The sequence below is a fragment of the Pantherophis guttatus genome, chromosome 11 (assembly GCF_059756535.1).
Source record: "Pantherophis guttatus breed Tessera chromosome 11, ASM5975653v1, whole genome shotgun sequence".
NCBI classification, from domain to species: domain Eukaryota; kingdom Metazoa; phylum Chordata; class Lepidosauria; order Squamata; family Colubridae; genus Pantherophis; species Pantherophis guttatus.
In genome coordinates, this window is record NC_142073.1 from 11,294,172 (window position 1) to 11,314,079 (window position 19,908).

At 45.1% G+C, this 19,908-nt stretch overlaps 1 protein-coding gene across 4 annotated transcripts in view; it reads left to right on the plus strand.

The window, feature by feature from the left end:
- Nucleotides 1–530: 530 nt before the first annotated feature.
- RIPOR1 (RHO family interacting cell polarization regulator 1) overlaps nt 531–19,908 on the plus strand; it is a 118,165-nt gene continuing 98,787 nt past the window's right edge. For 2 of the 4 annotated variants that reach the window (XM_087877240.1, XM_034425793.3), the window contains exon 1: nt 531–762. The gene's annotated coding sequence lies outside the window, so the exon portion shown is untranslated. Of the gene's footprint in view, nt 763–17,329; nt 17,611–19,908 lie in introns of those variants that run through there. The other 2 variants (XM_060681597.2, XM_087877239.1) reach the window with 2 other exon arrangements.

Below are 19,908 nucleotides of genomic sequence, written 5' to 3' on the forward strand. Positions count from 1 at the left end.
TTTCGATCGACAAGCTCAGCATCTTAGCCCCTGAACCACCCCTAACCCTAACCCTAACCCATCTATACATCCCAATGTATAGAATATGTTTATACTTAGGATCCCATTCCAAGCAGAACATCTCATCACTCATGGATACAAACACTTTGAGGTTAGTAGGACTTATTAAGTCGACAAACCGATGCCTGAAATAGGAGGTGGCTGCTTTAATGAACTGCAGTAATGCAGTGAGGTGAGCGGTGCTTTTCCTGAATCATTTTTGAAATATGCAAGGCATTAGTCCATTAAACCCATTAAACAAATATATATTACTTTGGGGATGGAAACAGGACAGAAAAAGATATGAATAATGCAAGAAGGTTTTTTTTTTATTGTTTCAGGATATATAATGGTGCAGCGTCATGTTTTAATTGTTGTGCAATGGAATAAGGGCAGAAGCGAGGCTACAGACTGGAGCACACAGTGTGGTATTTTTAATTCTTGTTCTTACCAGGAAATACCCCTCTGATTTTTTTTTCTCCATGTGATAGAAACTAAAATACTTCAGCGGAAGGTGGAGCGTTCAAGTGCAAGAGGCAAATCGGCAGTGTCCAGAGTGAAAGGAAATTCTTTCAGCCTGCCTTGTTTTAATCGGAGGGAAAGGAATGCATCACGAACATATCCAGACCAGAAAAGAAGACTTAACACGTCGAACGGTCAAGCCCTAGCTGATCTCAAGAATAAATTGGATTTTCAGCCTCTGGAATAAATCCCCCGGGATTGGTGAGTACTTGATTTAAGGGTCCCTCTGGGAAGACCAAACCAAATCTCTGAAATGCTGGATTATAGGAGAGAGAAAACCTGGGTTCCCAGTGGATTTCCATCCAGAGTCTGTAGAGGAAGACCAGAATGCTGGGATAAGCTGGACTGAAGTGCTTATAGCCCTAAGCTGATGTTCATTGGAATCTAGTGCCCAACTATCTCTCTCGTGTGGCATTGTAGAATGGTCCATTCCTTAACCTGAAGTCTTGTCTATCAGACGTGTCCCGTGTTTTCCTTTGTAAAGCAGCTTTCGCTTATCTTTGAAGGGGTACCCAACACTCCCTGGGGCTATGAAATGGGGGCTCAGGTCTAGGTTATTATTATACTGCTTTCCTCTAAAGTTATTGATAAGGACTGTTGGTATGTGTCAATATCCTCGGGAATCCAGAGCTGGAGCAGAACAGAACTATCAGCAGGTATCAGTGCACCTGAGAGCAATATCCATCCAGGATCCATTTTTCCCCTCTCTCTTATCTTTTGGTGTATATGTGGGGTTTCTCCTTTTTTTTTTCCAGCTATAGATTATCCATATCTTTTGGACCCAAATGTCTATTGGCTAGCACTGGGATATGGGACACATTTGGGGACTGAAATGTTGCAACGGATCAGAATCAACATTATGAAACTTAGCCATAGGATTTGGAGCCAGTGGGACCTGCTGGGCTTGGCTTTAAAAGAAAAAAAGTGATCATGGGGAAAACTAGAATCGTGGCTTGCAAGAAAACATGTACACTAACATTGGTCCATTGAAGTGGTTTCCCCCCCCCCCCGCCCCCGGCCACTCCCTTAGTTTGGTAGATGTTCCACAGAGCAATCTTTCCCAGTTTGGCATCTGCGAATGCTGGATTCTTATTCCCATCTTCTGCATTTAGCAGGCAATTTGGTGGATGTTGTTGGGAAGGCGCAGAAGGTTGTGGTCAAAGACAAACTGGAAGATCTATATGTGGTGGAACAGACTAGAATGAGGCTCACACGCGACATAGGAAGCTTTTTTTTTTTTTAATTTGATTTATATGCCGCCCTTCTCTGGAGACTCAGGGCGGCTTACAATGCGCTAAGCAATAGCCTTCATACTTTTGTATATTTATACAAAGTCATCTTATTGCCCCCACAAACTGGGTCCTCAATTTACCTACCTTAGAAAGGATGGAAGGCTGAGTCAACCTTGAGCCTGGGGAGATTCGAACTTGCAGTAATTGCAGGCAGCTGGTGTTAAATTACACTGCTATCAGTCTGCTGAGCCACCAGACCCTTTCCAAGTTGAGTGGGCTGTTTAGTTTGGCTTAATGTACTGCACCAAACGAACTCAGCCGATTGTAATTAATTCAATAAAACCAAATCAGATCTTAACATATGAGCATGGGTAGTAATAACGTACCCAAGGAAAATGAGTTCTCTGGACATCTGAAATGCTACTACACATCTCCCAACTCTGATTTACCGCATATGGGTTTATTTCAGAGGTGGGTTTCAGCAGGTTCTGACCAGTTCTGGAGAACCGGTAGCGGAAATTTTGAGTAGTTTGGAGAACCGGTAGTAAAAATTCTGACTGGCCCCACCCCCATCTATTCTCTGCCTTCCAAGTCCCAGCTGATCGGGAGGAAATGGGGATTTTGCAGTAACCTTCCCCTGGATTGGGGAGGGAATGGTGATTTTACTGTATCCTTCCCCTGGAGTAGGGTGGGAATGGAGATTTTACAGTATCCTTCCCCTGCCACGCCCACCAAGGCACACCCACAAAACCGGTAGTAAAAATTTTTGAAACCCACAACAGGTTTATTTCTTACTGTAGGAGAACCCAAGACCAGTGCAGGGACATTTCTGAAAATATTCGCGATCCATAAAGTTCTCCACATCTCTTTTATATTGCGGATAGGATAGGATAGGATAGGATAGGATAGGATAGGATAGGATAGGATAGGATAGGATAGCATAGCATAGCATAGCATAGCATAGCATAGAATAGAATAGAATAGAATAGAATAGAATAGAATAGAATAGAATAGAATAGACAGAGTTGGAAGGGACCTTGGAGGTCTTCTAGTCCAACCCCCTGCTTAGGCAGGAAACCCTACCCCACTTCAGACAAATGGTTATCCAACATCTTCTTAAAAACTTCCAGTGTTGGAGCATTCACAACTTCTGGAGGCAAGTTGTTCCACTGATTAATTGTTCTTACTGCCAAGAAATTTCTCCTTAGTTCTAAGTTGCTTCTCTCTTTGATGAGTTTCCATCCATTGCTTCTTGTTCTAACCTCAGCTGCTTTGGAGAATTGCTTGACTCCCTCTTCTTTGTGGCAGCCCCTGAGATCTTGAAACACTGCTATCAGGTCTCCCCTAGTCCTTCTTTTCATTAAACTAGACATACCCAGTTCCTGCAACCATGATAGGCTGGGAATCAGTAGTCTTGCCTTCAGGTGCTTTGGAGAAAAAGCTTGACTCCTTCTTCTTTGTGGCAATTCATCCTTTTAAACTCACTGGCATTGTGTCCAACACTGCCATCATGGAATTAGTGGACTGACAACTTAGACCGGGTCCCCCCGCCCCCGCAATTTTAAACCCAGGCTAACAACCTTGAGGAATAGTTCCACTCTCAAATGTGGGACGTCAACCCTGCATTGTTTGACCAAACCTCTCTGGCTCGACCTGCCGAGTGCCTTGAACCGCCATTCTGAGGTAGATGACTTTGCAAGCGGCTTTTCTGGGAAAGCGAGCGAGCGTGTGTGAACCTGTGTCCGTCTGGCATCCTGCCTTACACAGCATCTGTGTATGGAAAGACTGGGACGAGGAGGGGTGGTGTTGGATAGAGAAGAGATGGTTGCCATGGCAGAGACAGGCCTTGGGGAGAGCTGGCCTTGTTTGGAAGGAAGCACATCTTGATTTTTGCAACCGTTTGCAAAAGCCCAGCCTGCCAAGGAGACCAAATGTGAACGGCAGATAATGCCAGAGGCTTCCTTTTGGCCTGCCCTGGGTCAGCCTGCCTGTATCCACAGCCCAGATCCCACGTGGGCCCTTCCTTGTGGGCTGATTTATTATTGTTAGCTGAAAGGAAGCGGCTCAGCAAATAACAAATTCCTCGTCCTTTCAGAAATTAACTCTGCCCTGCCCTGCTGCCTGGAGGAGTCCAAGTGCCATCTGAGCCCAACCCTCCTACTACGGCTGACATGTCCAGAATAACAATTGCAGATGCCGTAGACCAACATCCTAGCAATGGCATCGTTAAGAGGTTACAAAATCTCGGCTGGTTTAACTTCAGCCAGAAATTGCCTCACGGATTCGTCTAAAACGATTGATTTATTCTCCAAAGCACCCGAGGGCAGGATAAGACGCAATGACTAGGAAGTCCCAGAGGTGCTTTTTCGAGAATGCAATTGAACTTTCTTGGGGTTTTTTTTTTCTTCTTTGAAGACGTTTCGCTTCTCATCCCAGAAGCTTCTTCAGCTCTGACGGGATGGTGGGGGAACGGAAGGATTTATATTCCTTGCAGACAGCTGGCCATTTGCATCCTTTTAGAGGACGGGTCTCCAAACTTGGCAACTTTAAGACTTGTGGACTTCAACTCCCAGAATTCCCCAGCCAGCCATGCTAGCTGGGGAATTCGGGGAGTTGGAAGTCCACAAGTCTTAAAGTTGGCTGGCTGGGGAATTCTGGGAGTTTGAAGTCCACAAGTCTTAAAGCTGCCAAGTTTGGAGATCCCTGTTTTAGAGGGTCATTGAAGCACTTGGAGGTTTATCTGACTGAGAATCTCTACAGACAAATGGGTGGAAGCTTGTTAAAGAGCGATACAGCCTGAGGAGAAATTTCCTCACAGAACAACTCATTAGTGGAATACCTTGTCTTCTGGGATTGTGGATGCTCCATCGTGGGAGGTTTTCAAAAAATAGACTGGAGAACCATTTGACCGGGATGCTATAAAGTTCCTACCTTGAGTAGAGGATTCAGTTAGAAGATTTCTAAGGTCCCTCTAAACTCTATGATTCGTGGTGGCGCAGTGGTTAGAATGCAGTATTGCAGGCAAACTCTGCCCACGGTCTGGAGTTCGATCCTGACCAGCTCAAGGTTTGACTCAGCCGTTCCTTCTTCCGTGGTGGTGAAAATGAAGACTCAGATTGTTAGGGGCAATAGGCTGACTCTGTAAACCGCGTAGAGAGGAGCGCTAGGAAACAGTATATAAGCGCTATTGCTCTTCGACTTCAGAGTGAGCAGTCCTCATGAACAAAATGCATATCCAGAGAGTCTCACCCACTTTTGGGGCCCAATGGCCAGCGGGCATCAAATTGCTGACTGTTGCTGTGATTCAGGCAGCATTTTGCCCCAAGCCATGTGCAGAGAAATCCTCCCTTGTTGGGGCACGCTGACACATTCTCTCTTCCTGTTGGAGTGCGAGCTGTACAAGTGTGTTACTGGGGCACATGTGATCTATGTTTATTGTTTCCATTTCTTTTTGAGTTCTATCTTTGTTTTCCTGGAGCCTCAGGCAGTGCTAGGGAAGGGAGGGACATTGGGTTAGCTAAACAAATGCAAATGAATATATACGTTTTGGCCTACATTTTATGCCCTCTAGTATGTGATGCTTTGCCCAATAACCTAGAAAGTATAAAACAATTTGGAATGAAGCATCACAGACATATTAGTCACCAATAAAACCAACCCATCAAAGCATTTATTTATAAATAACATAAAAACCAAGTTCCCTGTCGTAATTGTTTGGGCAAACGACTAAATAGAGTTGCTTAATGATAGATACTTGATCTGAATCTAACTCTGGGACTTATTTTTCCACCCTAAGAGTTCGCATCAGAGGAAACATTCATTGCTCCAAGAAAATAACAGAATACTTGGCATCAATTGCATACCGTCGATGAATTTGTGCAATTGAGCCTTGGTAGTACAGTGGTTTAATGCACCCTGTTATTAACACAGCTGCCTGCAATTTCTGCAGGTTCGAATCTTACCAGGCTCAAGGTTGACTCAGCCTTCCATCCTTTCTAAGGTAGGTTAAATGAGGACCCAGTTTGTGGGGGCAATAAGCTGACTTTGTATAAAAATATACAAAAGTATGAAGGCTATTGCTTAGCGCATTGTAAGCTGCCCTGAGTCTCCGGAGAAGGGCGGCATATAAATCAAATTAAAAAAAAAAAAATTCTATTTCTACAATTGTACGACTTGTACAATTGATTTGAGGAAGTGTCGAAGTGCTTAAAATGATTCTAAACTTCTTAAACTCTAAGCAGAGTTCTTAAAACACATGTTTTTGTACGCCAGCGTCCATTTTATCAAATGCTACTACGTCCTTTATTTAAAAAAAAAACACATTGATCTCGGTATAATAATACTGTCAGAAATCAGCAGATGGCAGCAACTTCAAGATAAACACTGACAGCTCATTTCCTGGTGGTGTTTTTCTTTTTTTCCTACAAAAGCTTATGCTACAATAGATTCCCAACAAACCCTCCCTCCTCCGCAACCTTAATGGAAATAAAAAATCATTTTTGCTGCAAAAGCCCAACTTGGCAACCTTGTTGGAAATCTTGTTCAAGTCACTGCCTCATCCAGGCATACCGTGTACTTGTGAAGAAGGCTTTCCAAGATCTGTTAATCTGTTGGTTTACTGAATTAACTCAGCTGCCTCAATTTGGACAACTTGCTGTTTCAAACATTAGCAAACCCTGTTTTAACTTAATAAATTGCATAAATGTAACTGATGGCTATGCCTAACACTTAGCCTGGCTAGGTGGCTCAGTGGTTAAGACGTTGAGCTTGTCGATCTGAAAGGTCTGGCAGTTTGGCGGTTCGAATCCCTAGTATAGGTCTCCTGCGTGAGCAGGGGATTGGACTAAATGACCTCCAAGGTCCCTTCCAACTCTGTTACGGTTACACATGTTAGCGTATAAACCAGGGGTGTTAAACTCAAGGCCCGCGGGCCGGATCTGGCCCACAGGGTGCTTAGATCTGGCCCGTGAGGCCACCCTGGAAACAGCAAAGGACCAGCCCACGGTACCTCTGCCAGTGAAAGCGGAGCTCAGGAGGGCTACATGGAGCTCCCCTTGTGCTCCGTGTTTCACCGCGTCGGCTGCCTGCAGTCCTCTGCCAGCGAAAATAGATCCCCCCAGCCAGGGGTGATATTCACGTACCTTCGCTACCGGTTCGCAAATGTGAGTGCAAGTGCCATCTCCGCGCATGCGCACGACCTTCTGGGCATCCACAGAGCATCAAAAACGGGACGTGATGACGTCCAGGCGGGTGGGCGGAGCCTCCCGTAGCCGCCCCCACCAGTTTGCCTGAACCGGATAGAACCGGCTGAATACCATCACTGCCCCAAGCCCCACCCAGTGCCCCCAACACGAGTGATGTTGAGCTGGCCATGCCCAGCCCGACCACACCCACCCATCCCCTTCCCCTCAAGGTCAAACACAACCCTGATGCAGCCCTCAATGAAATCGAGCTTCACAGCCCTGGTATAAACCATTTGCATGGCCGAACGTGTTTGAACCAGGGGTGAAATGTAAAATTTGTTACTATTGGTTCTCTGGGTGTGGCTTGGTGGGGTGGGTGGGTAATGTGACTGGGTGGGCGTGGCCAACTTTTTTTTTTTTTTTTTTACTTTTCAAAGCATTTTTTCTAGTGCTTTGAAAAGCCTCTGCTGATCATGCAACTCAGCTGGGATGGTCAGAGAGGCTTTTTAAAAAATACCTCTCTGCCGATCAAGCAACTCAGCTGGGATCGTCAGAGACTTTTCAAAGCATTTTTTTTTACCACCTCTTCGGCCAAGAAATTGCAGGAAAAAAAATGCTTTGAAAAGCCTCTGATGATCCCAGCTGAGCCGCGCGATCCTCAGAGGCTTTTTTTTCACTTTTAAAAGCATTTTTTCGTCGGAAGAGGTTGTAGAAAAAAATGCTTTTAAAAGTAAAAAAAAAAAGCCTCTGATAATCGTGCGGCTCAGCTGGGCATGATGGGGGGGCACAGAGATTTTTGCTACCGGTTCTCCGAACCACCCGCCACCATCGCTACCGGATTGGGCGATCCGGTCCGAACCGGGAGCATTTCATCCCTGGTTTGAACCCAAGCGCCGGATGGAGAGTTGAAAAGGTCACAGGCCGGCCTAACCTGGCTTAGCAGGGTTGCAGAAGTGTCCTTGGGCGGCCATTCATTGCTGCTTGAGGTTACCCTCCCCCCCCCCTTTTTTTTTTTTTTTTTTGCAGATAAGGCTTCTGTGTGTGCCAAGGGCAGGATATAAATAAAACTGTGCTCCAAAAGGAAATGTGTCTCTAGCAGGAAAGACAGAAAACAAGCATGTGATTAAATAAGTCACTGGATGATAAAGTGGCTTGGAAAAAGGACTTTTATCTCAGTAATTGCAAACAGAAGGAAGGGACCAGAGTCACCAACAGGCTAAAAGTAACATCCAGCTTAAAACTGCCAAAGGTTCATCTACAAATATGGAGAGATCGCTGTTGACTGTTGTTGTCGGCTATCATAATTCTCTGTAGTTCATGGAATCAGGGTTTACTCGAACGACACAATTGTATGCGTTCACACAACGCAGGGGAATCCTCGACTCAACAACCACAATCGAGCCCAAAATTTCTGCTGCTGAGCAAGACGGTCGATAAGTGAGTTTTGTCCCATTTTACGACTTTTCTAGCCACAGCTTTTAAGCGAATCGCGGTTTAAGTTAGTAACGTGGTCACAAAATGAATCTGGCTTCAAGGTCGCAAAAGGGGATCACATGACCTCAGGACACTCCAACCGTCATAAATACGAGCCGGTGGCCAAGCGTCTGAATTCTGATCGCATGACGTGAGCCTGGGGATGCTGCAATGGTCGTAAATGTGAAGAACGGTCATAAGTCACTTTTTTCAGTGCCGTTGTGTTCGAATGGTCATTAAATAAACTTAGTGAGTTGAAGACTACCCTTATACTACTATAAACTAACCTAGGAGTCAGCAACCTGCGGCTCCGGAGCCGTATGCGGCTCTTTGGGCCCTCTGCTGTGGCTCCTTGACAGGTGATCCCACCACTGGCTGGCCCCACCCCTCGCCCTCCCCTCCCAGTCACTCCTTGCCTGACCTGAGAAAGTAAGGACGACGGTGGGGGATGGAGAAGCGGCCAGGGCAGAGACAGGGAGACACAGAGAGAGGAGGAGAGGGGGGGGAGGGAGGGAGGGAGAGATGTCAAAAGATTTTGTGGTTCCCGGTGTTTTTTAACAACTGGTTCTCTGTCCTAATGACCAGCTGGGTAAGCATGGCTAGGGGGGTGTCATGTGACTGGTGGAAGTGAGTTTTTTTTTTTAATTTAATTTAATTTAATTTAATTTTTAATTTGATTTATATGCCGCCCTTCTCCGGAGACTCAGGGCGGCTTACAATGCGTTAAGCAATAGCCTTCATTCTTTTGTATATTTTATACAAAGTCAGCTTATTGCCCCCACAAACTGGGTCCTCATTTCACCCACCTTAGAAAGGATGGAAGGCTGAGTCAACCTTGAGCCTTGGAGAGATTCGAACCAGCAGAAATTGCAGGCAGCTGTGTTAATAACAGGGTGCTTTAAACCACTGTACTATCAAGGCTCGAGTGACATCGAGTTGGCCACGCCCACCCAGATTTTGTGGCTCCCGGTGTTTTCTTTTCTGTGGGAAATGGGTCCAAATGGCTCTTTGAGTATTTAAGGTTGCAGACCCCCTGAACTAACCAGATAGGCTTGGGCCAATTAACATATTATAAAAGGGCTTTTTACTCATTTGTGGTTGTTCTGGGTAGACTCCAAAACCCGGGATGGGTAAACAAGGAAGCTTCAGGAATGAAACGTAAAATAAAAACCCCTGACCCTGAAGGTCGTATCTTTTGGTAGCATTAAAACTCATTCAAGCCACCCTAGAAGAGTAAGCTTCCAAAGTTACCTTTCGTATGCTTTTCCCAATGTAGTTACTTAGCAAATTAGCATCACCCCAGATTGTTACAAAGCTTTGCAAACTGAAGAGGAAACAAACAGTGTTGGTTTTAGGCCCTGGGAGTTGCACCGGGGTTTGTTTAGTAATCAAGGAAGCAAAAAAGAGAAACTGATGCAGGGTGGAAAATTCAACAGATCAAACCAACGGCACGAAAGTAAAACCAATTTTAGAAATATTTCTGCAGGGAATGGCTGCCATGCTGTAATTAATGTCATTTACTTTCTTTCGGCTCAATGTTTCCTGTGATCCCAGTCAGGGTGTCTTCGAAGCCACGATTTGTGGCTTGATCCATATGCAAACTCAATCAGTCGTGCTCAGGGCAATATGTGAATGTTCATCTGAATGTTAGTTTTAAATTTCTACTTTCAGCCAGCAATTCATCCATTCTTATCAGTATCTCACTGAAACGCACATAACAGTGAAAAACGAAAAGCTAGTTAGTTATTTAGCATGCTGCTACTAAAAGCTCAGAGCTGTGTTTCTCAAATTTTGGCAAGTTTTAAGATAAGCAGACTTCTCCTGCTTATCTTAAGCCATGGGAATTCTGGGAGCTGAAGTCCCCTTATTTCAAAGGTGCTAAAGTTGAGAAAAAAAGGGACGTGGTGGCTCAGTGGCTAAGGTTGACATCGAAAGGTCGGCAGTTCAGCGGTTCAAATCCCTAGTGCCGCATAATGGGGTAAGCTCCTGTTACATGTCTCAGCTTCTGCCAACCTAGCAGTTTGAAAGCACGTAAAAAACGCAAGTGGAAAAATAGGGACCACATTTGGTGGGAAGGTAACAGCATTCCGTGTGCCTTTGGCATTGAGTCATGCTGGTCACATGACCACGAAGACGTCTTTGGACAGCGCTGGCTCTTCGGCTTTGAAACGGAGATGAGCACCGCCCCCTAGAGTCAGGAACGACTAGCACATATGTGCGAGGGGAACCTTTACCTTTAGCCCTTTATCCAATTTGCTAATCAGGTTCCCCATATCTCAGTAAAGGAAATTAGAAATCCTAATGTGAAGTAGGGTGATATGTGCGAGGGGAATCTTTACCTTTATCTTTAAAGTTGAGAAACACTAAATATAAGAAATAGGTAAATAATAGAAATTTCCATTCTCAGCATTTATTTTTAATCACGTTGGACAGCCAGTACTTCTCTAATAAGTATTCCATCTGGCATAAATCTCAGTTTGTTTTCTCTCCCAAGTTATTCATACCGAAACCTGCTGGATACCAGAATGTGTTCTCTCTTGGCTGCACAACAGTGCATTCCTCAAGCAGTTAAGTTCACCCCGCGTTGCCCTCTGAAGCACCCCAGGTGATTGCATGCCTGCGTTGGCACACCTTCGCAACTCTCTACCCACTCTTGGATCAAAGCCGCTGGGTTTGCAGGCTGTGTATTTGGCACACTGCGGTTTCTTAGGGAACCGTTCAATGCAAGATATGCGTGCACAAAGACAGAATCCATATATGGCTAACAGCATTGTGCTTTTCTGAGCCTGGGTTTTCCCAACTCACACAAAACCCTGCTTTGCTTAACTACAGTTTACAGGATAAAGTAAACTTGATTGGTTTCACAGCAAATGTTAAAACTCCAAACTGTAAACTAGTTCTACTGTACATAACATTTGCTCGGTATATTAATCCTCAAATGTTTTTTTTTTTTAATTTGATTTATATGCCGCCCTTCTCTGGAGACTCAGGGCGGCTTACAATGCGTTAAGCAATAGCCTTCATCCTTTTGTATATTTTATACAAAGTCAGCTTATTGCCCCCACAAACTGGGTCCTCATTTCACCTACCTTAGAAAGGATGGAAGGCTGAGTCAACCTTGAGCCTTGGAGAGATTCGAACCAGCAGAAATTGAATTTGAAATTGTTGTGGTCCGTCAGCAGCAGAGTTGGACAGTGAGGAAGCTGAGGAAGAACATGGGCCAGTTCTGGAGTTAGGGGAAGACCTGGACTAGGGCTCTGCGTCAGAGGCAGAGATGGGGCCAGGGCCATCGGGGAGCGATGTGTGTACTTCGGAGCCTCCAGAGGCTGACAGCAGAGAGGCAGAGGAACAGGAGCAGCCTGTTCCTAGTGCACAAATGAGAAGAGCTGCCAAAAGGCGAGAGCAGCTGAAGCAAAAAGGACAACTCGGGAGTAAGGCCAAGAGATGATTGGCCCCTCCCCTAAGGCTTAAAAGACCAGCAACGCCTCTTGGGCTCTTTGTCGGACAACAACGTTGATAGATTTGTTTCTTGTCTTGCTGCATTTATTTCTGGTCGGCGTCTTCTGCTTCTGAACTTTTGCCAAGAAAAGCCTTTGGCAGGTTGCCAAAGTAGACCAAGGTTGGCTCTTAAATTTGGGCTAGTTGCCCAAAATGTGGTCACATGACTGCAGAAAGGGGCATGGCCATTAACCTTTTGAATTTGGGTCCTATGTCCCTTTTGGCAGGATCCATCGTAATTTTGAACAGCTACTAAGCGACTGGCCATGAGTTGAAGATTACCTGTACATCTTATGTAAAAAGAATTGTCTGTCTTGACTCTTCCCAGGATTCAATTTGATTGGATGGTCCTTGATTCTAATATTTTGGGAAGTGGCAAATAGCTTGTCCACTTTGTCCATGCATAATTCCGCACATAACACAGGACATGTTATTGTCCTCCCAGAAACAAATTTAAACTTGAGTTCTCCCAGACAGCTTTGCAAATTTAATTTATTGCGGGAACACCGTGTACGTGATTTTGCTGCTCTAAGTTACTATATTTACTTTCTGAAGTTTTATTATTGTGCTGTGGATATTTCACATTTGCATATATTCTAATTACTTTTGTACCTTCCTGAGTCAGTCGATTGTGGCAGTTTAGAAATTTGATACCAGCGGCCTTACGGTTTTGCTCCAGCTTTTCTTAGACATTTTGAAGGCAGCACCATAAAACCCTCCGGCCTGGTGGGAACCGAAGTCTGGGCACCGCGCTAAGCCACAGTTTCCGTATGGCTCATTAAACAAGCTACAATTGGATTCAGACAATATTGTAGGACGAGCCAAACAGAGGATGGCTGAGCGTGATATGTGAACCGAGCCACTGGTTTACTAAAATATCAGAAGATCAAGATACCTTGGAATTGTTCTAGAGCAGTGATTCTCAACCTTGGAAGCTTGAAGACGGGTGGACTTCAACTCCCAGAATCCCCCAGCCAGCGCTGCTGGCTGGGGGATTCTTGTAGTTGAAGTCCACCCGTCTTCAAGCTACCAAGGTTGAGAAACACTGTTCTAGAGCCATGATGGTGAACCTATGGCACATCTGCCAGAGGTGGCACGCAGCACCCTCTCTGTGGGCACGCGAGTTGTCGCCCCAGCTCTGCTTCGCCGAGCATGTGCATGTGCCTCCCGCCGGCCAGTCTTCAGGTCTCTGCCGCACATGTGTGGGGGACCAGGGCATATGCGCAAGGGCAGGGCACATGCACAGGAGACATGTGTGCATATGTGGGGGTGGGGTGCATGTGGGGGGTGCACATATGTGTCAGGGGCAGGGCGCATGTGCAGTGGGTGCACACGCAATGAATTTTGGGGGGATTCACATGCATGCAGGCTTTGGGCCCTCAGTCCGGAAAAGGTTAGTCATCACTGTATGAGAGTCTCAAGGATTACAAGGAATGTAGTGGGGATTTTTTGGCAACAGGCTAGAAGTGTTTTAAAGAAGTGCCTTATTTATTTGTTCCTTTTGTTTACTCAACACATTTATACAGCCTTCTTCCGGAATGTGTTTTGATTTCCCAGCCTTGTTAGTGTCTGGTAATCTCTCCTGTTCATTTACTAGCCAAAGTCTGTCTTGTTTGAGCTTCTGTGGCCAGAGAAGATCAACCAGATGTTATCAGCTGTTGAGCCACAGAGAGTCCTTGACTTACGACCATTCGTTGTGTGACAGTTCAAAATTACAACGGCACTAGAAAAAGCGACTTATGAGTCCGTTTTCTACACTTGCAGCACTCCACGGTCATGTGGTCAGAATTCAGACAGCTTGGCAACTGGCATGGATTTATGACCGTTGCAATGTCCTAAGTCATGCAATCTAGCTTTTGGGACCTTCTGACGAGCAAAGTCAATGGGGAAGCCAGATTCCACTCCACCGCTGTGTTGCTAACTTAACAGCCGCAGCCCATTCCCTTAACAACTGTGGCAAGAAAAGTTGTAAAAATGGGATAACAATTCACTTAACGGGTGGAAATTCTTGGCTCAATTGTGATCCTAAGTCGAAGATTAACTGTACCTCTCTCTATGTTCTTCATACTGACTGCCAATCTGGATTCTAAGCGAATAGAATAGAATAGAATAGAATAGAATAGAATAGAATAGAATAGAATAGAATAGAATAGAATAGAAAAGAAAAGAAAAATAGAAGAGAAGAGAAGAGAAAAATAGAAGAGAAGAGAAGAAGAGAAGAAGAGAAGAGAAGAGAATAGAATAAAATAGAAAAGAAAAAATAGAGTAGAAGTGAAGAGAAGAATAGACTAGACTAGACTAGACTAGACTAGACTAGACTAGACTAGACTAGACTAGACTAGACTAGAATAGAATAGAATAGAATTTTTTATTGGCCAAGTTATTGCTTAACGCATTGTAAGCCACCCTGAGTCTCTGGAGAAGGGCGGCATATAAATCTAATTTAAAAAAAAAAGTGTGATTGGACACACAAGGAATTTGTCTCGGTGCATACGCTCTCAGTGTACATAAAAGAAAAGATACGTTCGTCAAGAACCATAAGGTACAACACTTAATGATAGTCATAGGGTACAAATAAAAGCCCAGGAATACCAAAGAGCACCAAGGAGCAAAGCAAAGAGGAAGATAATCGAGTTGGCATAACGCTGAAGGAATCCGTGTGACCAGTTGGCCAGAGGGTGATTCTAAATTGGATGACGGCTCTAAAAACGGACAGAATGATGTAGCATTCTGCAATTCGATCGAGGCTTCCTTATGGAAATACCTCATTTGCTGGATGCTTCACAACAGCGTTCAAGAGGGGGAGAAATAAAAAATCTTTACAAGGGAGGAGAAGAAAGCAAGCGTGACTCACCCCATTACAGGAACGGGAATGAAGGAGAGGGCTGGAGAATAACAAGAGGACTCAGAAAGAGGAGTTTGGTTCTGGCGATGAGAGTGGGCAGCGGAAGTCGGCCGTCCTTTGGAGAAAGAATTTCTGCTTCCATCCAGAGAATAACAAGGCCCAAAGGCTGCAGCCTCGACTTGAAGGCAGCAAAATCAAAACTGCAGATGTTTATCCTCTGTCGTCATGTCTTCTCTTCTATTCTGTTCGGCCTGCATGCTCTTCTGATCACTTGTCACTTGTTCTGGTTTAGGACAACATCTCCCTTTTCTTGACTGCATCAACGGAAATGTTTCTTCTCCCTTAAATGTTTTTGTATGTGTGTCTTGGTGTGTGCGAAGGCATGCATTAATTTCTGCAGATTTTTCTAGTTTACAAACAGGAGGATTTACTGAATTTCTTGTTTCATATTTTTGGATCTTAACCTCTCGCACAATAGAAACGTAGGGATAAGGTTTAATGTTAGCTTGAAATAAACCTTGCCCATTTGGATTGTAGAGCACTAACTATGGTTTGCAGTGATTTCTTGACGATCCTTCGTCTTCTTCTGCCTCCAGGAGAAAACAAATTCAGTTGGAAGACACAATCAATCCAGATTAGAATAGAATGGAATAACAGAGTTGGAAGGGACCTTGGAGGTCTTCTAGTCCAACCTCCTGCTTAGGCAGGAAACCCTACACCACTTCAGACAAATGGTTATCCAACCTCTTCTTAAAAACTTCAAGTGTTGGAGCATTTACAACTTCTGGAAGCAAGTTGTTCCACTGATTAATTGTTCTCATTGTCAGGGAATTTCTCCTTAGTTCTAAGTTGCTTCTTTCCTTGATTAGTTTCCATCCATTGCTTCTTGTTCTGCCCTCAGGTGCTTTGGAGAATAGTTTGACTCCCTCTTCTTTGTGGCAGCCCCTGAGATATTGGAACATTGCTATCATGTCTCCCCTAGTCCTTCTTTTCATCAAACTAGACATACCCAGTTCCTGCAACCGTTCTTCATATGTTTTAGCCTCTAGTCCCCTAATCATCTTTGTTGCTCTTCTCTGCACTCTTTCTAGAGTCTCCAAATCTTAGATTCCCAACAGATTAGAAACCAAGGAATCATTTTTTTAAAAGTACAGTCAGGAATCTCACTCAGGTTCCTGCCATCCCATTATTTAATTACAGCAGTTTGAGGATACTGTAGCTGTAAACCTAGAGTGGCATTTTTCAGGAGGCAACTGGACTTATCTTGTTTTTCCTTTTGGAGACGTTTCGCTTCTCATCCAAGAAGCTTCTTCAGCTCTGATAGTGGATAGTAGACAGGATAGCAGTCAGAGCTGAAGAAGCTTCTAGGATGAGAAGCGAAATGTCTCCAAAAGGAAAAACAAGATAAGTCCAGTTGCCTCTTGAAAAAGCACCTTTGATACAACCACAACCTGGATGACTGAGAATCTCTACAGACCTAGAGTGGCAATTTTCTTTCCACCACCTTCAGTAGGAATGAAGATGTGGAACGATGGCCAATCGGAGCCAAATTGATTGCAATTCCTGTGACTTGTTACGAGCCACCCAACAGCCGTTGAGTGTTGGGAGATATACCGAATAACAGGGTTGGAAGGGATCTTGGAGATCTTCTAGTCCAACCCTCTGTTCGAGCAGGAGACCCTATACCTCCCCTACACCATTCAGGACAAATGGCTTGTCTGATCTCTTCTGAAAAACCTCCAGTGATGGAAGCACAAGCACAAGTTCCCGAGGCAAGTCGTCCCACTGATCGTTTAATCAACAACCAAACCCGTATCGTGGTTGAATAAGCAAGTTTTTAATCAAGTCTTCTCATTTTGCTAGCTTGCAGCTGCAACAATTTATTATATATATATAAAAAAAAATTCTTGTGTGTTCAATCACACTTGGCCAATAAAAAATTCTATTCTATTCTTTAATAAAATTTATTTTTTAAAAAAATTCTCTTCTCTTCTCTTCTCTTCCATTTCTTCCCTCTATTCTATTCTATTCTATTCTATTCTATTCTATTCTATTCTATTCTATTCTATTCCATGTCTACCCTCTATTCCTTTCCTATCCTATCCTATCCTATCCTATCCTATCCTATCCTATCCTATTTCTACCTTCTATTCTATTCTATTCTATTCTATTCTATTCTATTCTATTCTATTCTATTCTATTCTATTCTATTTCTACCCTCTATTCCTTTCCTATCCTATCCTATCCTATCCTATCCTATCCTATCCTATCCTATCCTATCCTATCCTATCCTATCCTATCCTATCCCTACCTTCTATTCTATTCTATTCTATTCTATTCTATTCCATGTCTACCCTCTATTCCTTTCCTATCCTATCCTATCCTATCCTATCCTATCCTATCCTATCCTATTCTATTCTATTCTATTCTATTCTATTCTATTCTATTCTATTCTATTCTGGGAAAGAAATATGTTGGTGGTGGAAGCCACACGGCGGCCACGACCTGCCTGGTCGGCTGGAGCCGTAGGCCACTCTCGGGACCCCTTTTTCCCAAGCAGGCGCCACGCAGGACATTCCCCCCCCTCCTCCACCTCCCTTCCCCGCCCCGCTTAGTGCCCAGAAAACCCCGCCCGGGGGGGGGAAGCTCCACCCCGCCTCCCGCTCGCTCGCTGGCTCTCCCGACGCTTCCTCCGGCTCCGGCTCCTCCCCGGCTGGATCGCTGGGTGGGTGGCTGGCTGGCTGGCCGTCGGGCGGTGAATGCAGCGGCCGCGGCCTCGGGACTGACCGCGCGGCTCTCGGAGACCCTCGGCAGCCATGTAAGTGGGGGTCCCGGCCGGCCTGCCTGCCTGGAAGCTGGAGCGGGGGCGCTCGCGGGGCTCCCTGGCTTCCCCCCCCTCACCCCGAGGAGGCTACGGGGACCCTGGAGCAGGAGGAGGAGGAGGCGCCCCTCCCTCGGCGGGGTCTGGCTTGCAGCTCCCGGTTTCCTGGGCCACGCTGGCTGGGGATGGTGCGCGCCGGAGCCCCAGCCATGAGGAGGGCGCTCGCTGGCTCGGCCTGGGAGGCGGCCGTCCTTGGGCTTTCTCTCCTTTTTCTCCTTCTCCTCTTCTTCTTCTCCTTCTTCTTCTCCGTTTCCTCTTCTCCTTCTTCTCCTCTCCTTCCACTCTTCCTTCTCTCCTCCTTCTTCTTCTCCTCTGCTCCCCCTCTTCCTTCTCCTTCTCCGTTTCCTCCTTCTTTCCTTCTCCTCCTCTTCTCCTTCTTCTCTCCTTCCACTCTTCCTTCTCTCCTCCTCCTTCTTCTCCTCCTCTGCTCTCCCTCTTCCTTCTCCTTCTCCTCGGTTTACTTTCTCTCCTCCTCCTCCTCTTCTCCTTCTTCTCTCCTTCCACTCTTCCTTCTCTCCTCCTTCTTCTCCTTCTCCTTCTCCTCTTCTCCTTCTTCTCCTCTCCTTCCACTCTTCCTTCTCTCCTCCTCCTCCCCTCCTCCTCCTCCTCTCCTCCTCCCCCTCCTCCTCTTCTCCTTCTCCTCCTCTGTTTCCTCCCTCTCCTCTCCTCCCCCTCTCCTCCCCCTCTTTCTTCTCTCCTCCTTCTCCTCCTCCTCTGCTCCCCCTCTTTCTTCTCCTTCTCTGTTTCTTCCTTCTCTCCTCCTCCCCCTCTTCCTTCTCCTCTACTCCTCTGTTTCCTCCTCCTCTCCTCCTCTCCTCTCCCTCTTCCTTCTCTCCTCCTTCTTCCCCATTTCCTCCTTCTCCCCTCCTCCTCCTCCTCCTCTTCCTTCTCCTCTCCTCCTCCTCCTCCTCCCCTCCTTTTCCCTTTTCTCCTTCTCCTCCTCCTCCTGGTTTTATTATGTTTATTATGCATCCCTTTATCAAATTTGTGTAGCCGCCCGTCTGGCCCAAAGAGCGCAAGGCGATCGAGAGTTGGAAAGAGTTGGGGTGGGGGAGGACAGGTAGGGGGGCTCTTAAAGCAAGGCTTCCTGATCTCTTCTGCAGCACCAGCGCCAGGATTGAGGGATTAAGGCGCAAGTGTGACGGGGTTGAGACAGCGCACTGAAGAAGCCATAAGTCGTGGTTTGCAAGCCTAGTTTGGGGGGGGGGCTGGTTTTAGGGTCTGGTGGATTCCCCTCGGAGCCGGAATGGCCTTCAATCTGGGGGCTGCTCTTCTAGGTTTGAAAAAGAAGGGATCTGTGTCACCAATGGAATGAAGATGGTTATTATTTGGGATCCGTAGAACTTTCTCCTTGAGTTGGGACTTTGAGGGATTTTCCCAGGAAGGATCATTATATGTCTGTTAGGAAAATATAGTTTGATACTTTCATAGATACATCAATAAAATGGTATTGAACTGTTGGAAAATCATCTTCAGCTCTATGAGGCTATTTTCTGTTTCTCATCAGTTTCATTATTCCATCTTCCATGACGAATCATCAACTGCGTAGCAGCCGCTAACAAAAATATGTTCATTTTTTTTTAATGCAGCCAGTCTTATTTACTCCCTCAAATGCTCATAATAAAGCTAATCTAGAGTCTAGCTAGCATACAGGTGCTGTTGTAACTTCAAACGGCCACTAAATGAACTGTTGTAAGTCAAGTACTATCTGTAGTATCTTCGTTAGGTATTTATTTTCCTTATTAATGTAAAAAAAAACATTTTTCAGAAATTCAATGCCAGGGGTACATGCTAGGAGGACGTGGATTTCCCACAACAGTGAATCAGATATCACCCAATTCTACTTTTTCTAGTCCAGTGTGTGATGTCAACTCAACAGGTCTTTTCTCCTCTTTTATCCTGTGTTCAAATTTGGAGTTGGAAAATGTTATTCTCTCCGAGGAGGCGAAAGCATATAACAAAGTCGTTTGTTTGTTTGTTTTTTGAAAGAATTTTTTTATTTTTAAAACAAAACATAAAACATAAATCCATCATCAATACAATTGCAAACAGTGTGTCGGTTGGTTACAAATCTTTTGTGCTTCCTCACCATATTCATTACTTACTAATTATCTAATTTCTCATATTACCAGTCTAATAAATATCTTTGTAATATAATCCTCATTAATCATTTAATTAACGATGGCTTTCCCCTCTTTTTATAAGAATTATTTTCAAATATTTACATTATAGCAT